Source organism: Diceros bicornis, chromosome 14, assembly GCF_020826845.1.
Source record: "Diceros bicornis minor isolate mBicDic1 chromosome 14, mDicBic1.mat.cur, whole genome shotgun sequence".
In the NCBI taxonomy this organism is placed as follows: Eukaryota; Metazoa; Chordata; class Mammalia; order Perissodactyla; family Rhinocerotidae; genus Diceros; species Diceros bicornis.
In genome coordinates, this window is record NC_080753.1 from 5,059,207 (window position 1) to 5,068,940 (window position 9,734).

The following is a 9,734-nucleotide window of genomic DNA, read 5'->3' on the forward strand; positions in this document are numbered from 1 at the left end:
ACTTTACCTCTTAGTGTCATTCCTCAAAAAGCAACACGACCGTTACCTCCTGAGGACACTTTTCCCCTTAAAAATACCTGTACCATTTACAGTAAAATTAATTATATTAAATTTAATCAAAATTAGTTAAGGCTCCTCTGCTTGGGGAAAGTTGCATCCCCATCTCAAGATATCTGTGAAATTAGAGCAGCTAATGTGTTTGCATGATCATCTCTATCTTTTTAGTTGTTTCTTCTTCTCCCAAGTGTGTCCAGTTGAGAAGGTCTGAATCCATCCCGTCATGCTTTTCCTTTTGATCCTTACCTGAACCCAGTCATCAAAATAGCATTGTCCCTGATCTTTATAAAGCAAAAACATAATATACACAACAATTTTTTGTGTGACTAGTAGACTGTACTAAACTCTTAATGAGCTGGAACACATCACAGAAATGCTAATAACCTAGTGAATATTTAGCATTCTTGTTCTTTTTTTTTTTTTTTTTTTTTTTTGAGGAGATCAGCCCTGAGCTAACATCTGCCAATCCTCCTCTTTTTTTGCTGAGGAAGACTGGCGCTGGGCTAACATCTGTGCCCATTTTCCTCCACTTTATATGGGACGCCGCCACAGCATGGCTTGACAAGTGGTGTGTCAGTGCATGCCCGGGATGCCAACGGGCGAACCCCAGGCCACCACAGTGGAGCGCAGGCACTTAACCATTTGTGCCACCAGGCCGGCTCCTAGCATTCTTGTTCTTAAAAGTACCTCAACTCATTTCCCCAACACAAGTTCTAGGTCCCTGCAATGTTATCTCCCCTCCTTTGCCCCTATCTCCCTGTTTCTCTCACCCTTTCTCAATCCCAAACTCACATTTTTGCTTATATATTAAGCAAAGCACTTTAGTTTTTTTTATTGTTGTTTTTTGGTTAGGAAGATTGGCCCTGAGCTAACATCCATGCCCTTCCCCCTCTATTTTGTATGTGGGAGGCCACCACACATGGTCTGATGAGTGGTGTGTAGGTCTGCGCCCAGGATCTGAACCTGCAAACCCCAGGCCACCGAAGCAGAGCAAGCGAACTTAACCACTATGCCACTGGGCCAGCCTGATTTTTTTTTTTTAATTTTTCGTGTTTAGTAAATGCAAACCCTCAAAGTTATTTCTCAATCAAGTGTTTTATCAAGATATACTCCTAACAAAGTCGCTTCTTACCCCAGGAGAAATCTGGTACATAGTACATTTACTCTAGTATAAAGTTTTTTAAAAATGTATTTAGCACATAGTTGTGTAACAGAAACTTAATCATTGTGGGCTGTTGTGCTCCTTTCAAGTGTGCTTTCCCTTAAATACATACACTCACTTGCTTTGCTGAAACCACCAAGAGGCAGCTGTGTGGACAGATGGCCGATGTTGACTACAGTGTAATAAACTATATTAAATGCAATTAACACATTTTCTTACTTCTAACAGGAAGTAGTCTAGTGTCATCTATTTCAGACCAAACTACCTTTTGGGTGCACACATGCATTCATAAATCCTCAGATGCCATGCGTTTTTTAAGTGAGCACTTCTGTCAGCGTTTATAAAAACGTCTAAGGTTCTTGATTATAATTACTGCTAGTTATAAAAATATAGAGGAAAAAAATATCCACACTGACCACAATGATTTGGTCGGGATACTGGTTGAATAGTAGTTATACTTATATAATTCATAGTTATTTGAGTTTTTTTGTTAGATCTCCTTAAGAAAAATAATGTTTATGAAAGAAGCAAACAAATTTAATTTATACTAAGCAATTACAGCAAAAAAATAATCATAATAATTTTATTTTCCTTCCCAGAAAAATCTCTATCAATAAGGTCAAGTAACATTTACAAGAATGTAAAATGATAGGTTCATGTAAATCTCAGTGTGATAAAATACTACTTTATATGTTATAAAACCCTTAATGAGTTTTCTTATTAAATATTAGTTCATAAGAATATGCTCTGAGAGTTTTTTAAGTTATGAATGACAAGTTATTATTGGATCATATATTAGAGCTTATCAAAAATTCTAAAATCCAAATAAATACAATAATAATAGGTACTTGTTGCATATTTGCTATATCATAAAACAAAAAATCTAAGCATGTCATTGGTGTGGCTACCATCATTAGCCCTATTTTATAGAGAAGAAACAAGAAGCACAAAGATAAAGGGAATCAATTGCCCAGAATCACAGTTTGAGCGCTAGATTTGGGCTTCAGTTCTTAGCAGTCTGAATCCAAACTGTGAGACCTCAACACCACGTGACAGGGCCTGCCAACATGTGTTCCAACTGTCCATCAGGAGATGAGGTGAAGGACTGAAACTATCACTAAAGAGTTGGACAAGTGTTTGTTGGCCGTATTACTTATGACTTTTTCCTTTGTGTAAAATGGACATTTTTTCATAGTAACCCATATGAACATTCAAATATTGTATATAATATTACCTAAAATAAAAAGCAAACAATATCTATAAATGTTGAATCTAAAGGCTCCAATTTGAAAATTAATGCATAATGTCAATACCTAAAGTCTATGTTTTCTGTGGCATTTAGAGGGAAATAATACCATTTCTAAGTCATTTTTAATAAAGATCTAAGATCATAATAAAAAATATAACATAATTTGAAATAATTATAATTCATTTCTTAATAATCTACACGATGAGATGGTCTCAAAACTATTTTTGGACATTATTATGGTATTCAATTCCGTTTTCTACAGGGTGCATAATTTCCCATACTTTTCTGTTTAATATTGTGTATGTAAAAGCCAGACATCGAAAAACCATGTAAATGTACATGGAAATTTATATTACTGAAGCGACTTATTGTATACTTGTATAAATAAATATAAGTCATTTCAAGAAATAAAATTTATGGAAGAACTACTATTAGCTTTTACTTTTTAATATAATCTCTTAAAGAAATTGTCTGTAGCTTTGACATAAATTTAGAAATAGCAGCAACTTTAAAGTTAAACATCTACCTGTAATACCATATCATGGAAGAGGACTAAAGAATTCTGAACTATAACACATGAAGAGCAAATTTTACAGACTTGACTGCAACACCTTTTCAAAGGGTACGTCTTTAATAGAAATGCCAAAAATATCCATATCTAGTTTTCATTTTCACTGTTGCACTTAACATTTATAAATTGTCAAAGGGAAGATATTTTGGATTTAAATTTTTTTGGTGTTTCTTAATGTGAAGAAGTGGACTATGTGTTATGAAATCAATCATCAACCATTGGGTTTACTGAGCACTTGATGCCACCATTGTTAGGGCTACATTTTAGAACGTAAATGAACCGTAAGGTAAATTATCTCCATCTCATATCAGAAGGTTGGAACTCATCTAATGTATCCTCAGCACTGTGATAGCAACAATAGGGGATCTAGAAAAAGTAATCTGCATGTTTCTAACCTCAAAGTGCTTACAGATTCTGTGAAAAAGACTGATGCACATGGACAAATAGCAAAAATATGTGAAAAACTGTATATTAAATGTACATGGTCAATTGTAAATTACAATTGCTGTAGGGATTGCAAAGAAGAGTCCTCGGTAACAATGTACGGTGATAAATGCTAACTAGACTTATAGTGGTGATCATTTTGCAATATATACAAATAACAAATCATTATGCAGTATACCTGAAACTAATATATTATATGTCAAGTATATCTAAACAAAAAAAAAGACTTTTGTAGACTATGTTGATGATGGTGTTTGTGCCTTTGTTCTTTTTGTTTGTGGTGGGTAATTTTTCCTCCTCCAGTTTTCCTCTTAAAATCATACTGATTCATTTTCAACGACCTCAGTTTCTGTCTTGGTATTTAAACAGCACTGTAAATGATACGTCTTCATCCTTCTTCTGCTATTTGCAATGTCTTTCTGTAAAATGAAGTTAAATTCTGAGTTCTTGTTTCTTTTATGTGACTATATATCTATTATCTTCAATGTTCCCCAGTCAATTTCATAACCCATAAACAGACAAGGGCATATCAGTGCTGTTATAGTCTTTGTCTGTGGCTCTGCCTGGCTTTAGAATGTAGATCCATCTATTAAAAATCCAACCTCTCTTAAAGGATTAACTCCATGGGGAACTTTCTATTCATTCTACTTAGAAAGAGCAGCTGTCGGCTCCCCTCTTGCAAACCATTGAATATGTAACCCTCGTATAGTTCTTATGAAATACTGCTCTAAATAAGATACATATATAGATATAGATTTATAAAAATATAGACGTATAGATATATAGATATCGATATAGAATTTTTTTTTTACTAAATTGTGTGCTTCCTGAGGCCTCATACTATAGCTCTACATCATGAAATAAATAACTACACCAAGCCTAACACCACATATATGAGTATGTGCTTCATAAACTGAAAAGTGAATTGAAGAATGCTGATGTATATATTTAATTGGTCATTTTGTTTATATGTTTATTTATTTATTTATCTGTTTATTTATTTATGGTGAGGAAGATTAGCCCTGAGCTAACATCTGTTGCCGATCCTCCTCTTTATGCTGAGAAAGATTGGCCCTGGGCTAACATCCGTGCCCATCTTCTTCTACTTTATATGTGGGCACCCGCCACAGCATGGCTTGATAAGCAGTGCATAGGTCCATGCCCAGGATCCAAACCCATGAACCCCAGGACACTGAAGTGGAACATATGAACTTGACCACTACACTACCGGGCCAGCCCTTTAATTGGTCATTTTAAAAGTATCATTTTCCCTTAAAACATAGATCGGTTTAATTTAATAAGATTATCATTTTAACTTTACAGAAATAACTCCCTTTAATTTCTTATAAGCTGTCTTTTTTAAATCTAGATTTATATTGCCTTCCTAGTTATCATTCAGAAACTTTCCAAAATCCTTGGATTTTGCTTGGGAGATATTTTCCTGAAAAATCTTCCAAGTCAACAGGGAGTTTAAGGGACAGAGATTCTTACTACTTGTATTTTCTACAAAGATCACACTAATATAAAGATCTTACATTCTCAAAGTGTCTTTACTAATATCATTATCATCATCATCATCATTTATTACTTATCTAAAATGAAATAAAATTGTCCATTAATTTTTTCCTCTAATTTCTTTGAAAAATATAACCAAAAATATTAACTCTAAATTTAATTCATTATGAAAAATTTTTGGATGATTGCTCCTATTTATGATATGTTTCTTAAATATTATTGATACAAAAATATAATTCAGACTTCCTAACTCATGTCATATGCTGAGAAAATAGTTATATGTTGAATAAAAATTCATGAAGAAATGCCACTCTAAGATTCCAGGATAATGATAAAAAGGTCTTTATAGTATTATTTAGACTAACAATCAAAGGAATATAAATTAAAATAATGTATAGATGACCTCAATTTAACAAAAAGTGATTTTAAATTTAAATATTGGTAATACTCAGTATTACCAGAGTATAAGGAAATGCTTATTTTTAGAGGTTTTGAATGGAAATGCCAACACTTTCAAAGGTCGTATGGTCATATCTAGCACAATTAAACATGTCAAAATTTTTTGATTTAGCAATTCCACTTTAGGTATTTGTCCTGTTAAAATATTCACAAATCATTTCTCATTATTGTGAAACAAGATATGCATAGCAGAATTATTTGGAAAGGTTAAAAAATCTGAAAAGAAGTAAATGAGAATATCTAAATAAATTATGTTTAGCCAGCACAATTATATGTTATATCTTTTATATTAAGCATTTCAAAATAATTTGTAAAATTTAGACAGTAAAATTTATAGCTTCATTTTGATAAAAAGACACATTTTATGTATGGTATGTATTAAAAAATTCTGGAAATATATACATAAAAAGTACAGGGGCCAGCCTGGTTGCCTAGTGGTTATGCTCAGCACACTCCACTCTGGTGGCCAGGGTTCAATTCCCGGGTACAGACCTACGCTACTCATCAATGGCCATGCTGTGGCAGAGACTCATATACAAAATAAAGAAAGATTGGCAACAGATGTCAGGTCAGGGTAAATCTTCCTCAGCAAAAAAAAAAGTACAGAGGACATGACTAAAGAATGAGATATAGTTAGATATATGTATAGGTTTAGATATAAGTGTAAGTATACATACAGTCATACACCATGTAACAACGTTTCTGTTAATGACAGACTGCATATTTGAGAGTGGTCCCATAAGATTAGTACCATATAGCCTAGATGTGTAGTAGGCTATACCATCTAGGTTTGTGTAAGTACACTCTGTGATGTTCACACAACAACAAAATCACCTAACAATGCGTTTCTCAGAACTTATCCCCATTGTTAAGCAATGCATGACTGTGCATATATTTCTATTTTCTATATATTGAAGTTTTAGGTGGTATTGCTATTTTGGTGACTGCTGGAATCTGTTCTGCTTGGTTATTTGACTGAGACAGCTAGCCAGAAATGAGAATTCTATTCAACACATAGGGATGTAGAATTTAAATGACTGAATTAAACATTATTATAATTTTCATGATCAAAAATAATTTTACTATTTTAATATCTAATTAAATATGAAAAAGGAGGTAGATGTGTGTGTAATAGGTAATTGAAGTTATACAGGTGATTCATAACTCCTGGTATTCCAATCAATATAGGTTATTTTTAAATAAGTTTTTTAATCAATTTAAGAAAGGAGTGTTCAGTTAAAAAGGCAATGCATAATTGATTTTCATTTTCTTTTATATAAAAATCAATGCATAAAATATGATTCTGGAATTAAAATGAGAAATATAAGTATAGGTATTATTATGGTATCAGAAAATAGAAGGTATTCAACATTTAGTTTATTATGATTATTTTATTATGATTATTCTATGAACTCCCACAGTGAAAACTGTGTTTTCTAATTTTCCTGACAATTTTCTTCATTTGCTAGATGATATACATGCTATTTGTAAATTAGAGATACAGTTCAAATGAATATATCTTTAGGTTTATTCCTAATTTTTGTGCACTCCTCTAGTGCACAGTGATGATGTAAATGGTAAGAAAGCATTTATCTGATTTCTTGAACAAAACTTTCTGTATATTTTTCTGGTAACTTTTGGACAATTACTGCCAAAGGTTTTTTGTCAAGCCCCCAGTTCAGTCTTTCCATATGCTAGATCCACTGGTGGCATTATTCTCCTCCCACGAGTTATGAGAATGACTGCTACTTAATTTTAAGGTCTTATTTTTCAACATCACTTATTCAGAGAGGTATTTCCTAAAAGGTTACTGTAATAAGAACTTCCTATTAAGTTTTTTTATTACATGGTTATGAGAAACAAAGCAAGATTACTTAGCAAGATTTTGTTATCAAGTAATTGTATTTATTTGTTTTGCATTAATATTGCACAATGCCACTAGTCCCACCTACTTCATTTAGCACAGTATGTCCCACATGGAGCTCCGTGACCATCACAGAATAAGTGCTCAATAAGTATTTGCTAAGCGAACAAGATGATTTTAGTTATATTGTTTTGAGTTGCACCACATACAGGCAAAAGCCTGTCCCCTTGATCAATTACTACATTTAAAAGAATATTTTGTGACAGATGTTATTATAAGTATGGACTTAAATGTTTTTCATGGTGTCCTAAATCTCCACAAAATTATCAGTCTGCCTTCTAAGTATTCTGGGAAAATACCTGGAACCCAACACCACTAGCAAATCAGCCTCCATCGCCTTGCTTGTGCACCTAAATTTCAGGTTTCAAAGTGCAGTGGGATACGGAAAGCTGTAAAGGACTTTTTGCCACCAGAAATAAAGAACAGATCTGCATTAGCATGGCTGATTTGTTCTTTGGAGCTTTCATAATTCACTGACTCGGGCTTGCTGAAGCTCTGACTTTCTCCTCATTACTGAAATGGCAAACTGTAAAAGTCCAAGAAAAAATAGAATTTGAAGAGGGAGACAGACAACTAAATATAACAGTCCTTGAAAAAACTAGGTATCGGAGAAACTCAAACTAGCAATCTAAGAGAGGGGGAAATATTTCACAAATATGTTTAATCTAACTCATTTCTGATGAGGATATTCTTTGAATGTTGGTAACAAGAAATATTACCTTGAGAAATTAGTCCCTCTTTCCACTCATTCAGTAGCATCACTGAAACAGGATAGAACATATCTCATCCTTAAAGCTCGAATTAGAAGGGAAAACTTACTCTTTATTTGTTGAAAGGCCAAAAAGTGTTCATATAGCTATTATGAAGTATAAATATTTGTTAACTTGAAAAAGAACATGTGTTTTATCACAAAAATTGCATAAGAATGTTTCCCACTACATTTGTCAATTTCAAACATATTTTAAACCAGTGTTTTCCAAACTTTAACATATATGTGAGTTGCTCAGGAATGTTGTTAAAAGAGAGAATCTGAGTCAATATTGCTAAGGTAGAGCCTGAGATTTTGTGCTTTTAACAACCTCCCGGGTGAGGTTAATGCAGTTGGCTTATGGGCCCACATTTTATTACAAAGATGTTAAACTATAACAATTATTTATTAATGAATTTAATTTGCACTAATAATATCATTTCATTGTAAAATGTATTAGAGATTATAAAAATTTTAAGACCCTCTCTCTTCAAATCCTCCCAGAGATGTTGTGAATATTTTAACTCTGTTATTATAATTCCTTTTTACAGATTAAGAAAATGAGGATCAGGAATGTTAAATCTTTAACCAAGATTACAATCTAAGATGTATACACTGTTAGTCATTTTATGATTGTATTCTATCTCATTCTAGCAGGTAAAAGTGCGATCAGTGTAAAACTGTGCCATATATTCAGAGTTCATTTCTCCATGTGAGTATGATCCTTGATGGAGTCAATCTCAGGGCTTTCTTCCCTCCCCAGCATAGACCTGGACAACTTTCTCTTATGTCTAAAGAATAGAAAAGCATTCTAGGAGGAGGTCAGGGTCAAGGTGGTGGCGTAGGCGGACTCTGAACTCACCTCCTCCCATGGACAACACAAATTTACAACTACTCTTGGAACAATTACCCCTGAGAGAGAACTGAAAACTGGATAAAATGAATGCCCACAACAAGAGACAGTCCTGACTGAGGTGGAAGAGGCAGAAATTCCTTTCTGGTGAGAAAAAAGCCACCTTCATGAGCCACAGCACTTCACGGCCAGCCAGGAACAATCTAAGGTTCGCAGCCTTCCCTGGAGGAGTAGGGGATCTGAGGAGGGGAGTGCTAGCGCTATAAGCAGCTTTTAGGCTCAGCACAACCGAGACAAGTGTCATGATATCTGGCTTTGCTGGCTACTAACAACAACGGGGAATACCCCCAGAAAAGCTATTGAACACAAGGGTGAAAAACCTGCTCTTAAAGGGCCCATGCACAAATGCACTCATTTCAGAAAGCGACCTAAAATCACCAGAATGAAAGGTGCACAGTCTTTTGGTGAAAAGAGACTCACCTCATAGGCTCTGAGTGCATCTCGGTGAGAGGTGAGACCTCTCAAGGGACTGAGACATTGGTGGCAGCCATTATTGTGACCTGGTACAGATGTGCTGACACAGACACTGGCAGACATCATTGGAGTCCATCCCCTGGCCTTTTAGCCCTGGGTCTGCCCCACCCAGTAAAGCACTGATTTAATCCAGCTCAGCCAGGGCAGGCAGCCCAACCCGGGGACTGGCACCTTCCAACAGCAAGCCCTTGGGCGACTTATGGGCCCGCACAGGTGGA

General features: G+C 34.5%; 1 long non-coding RNA gene across 1 annotated transcript in view; it reads right to left on the bottom strand.

Moving 5' to 3' along the window:
* Positions 1-9,490, bottom strand: part of LOC131413537 (uncharacterized) — a 107,047-nt gene extending 97,557 nt beyond the window's left edge. Inside the window, exon 1 of the long non-coding RNA XR_009221964.1 lies at positions 9,463-9,490. This is a non-coding gene — a long non-coding RNA (uncharacterized LOC131413537). The remainder of the gene's footprint in view (positions 1-9,462) is intronic.
* Positions 9,491-9,734: the final 244 nt, after the last annotated feature.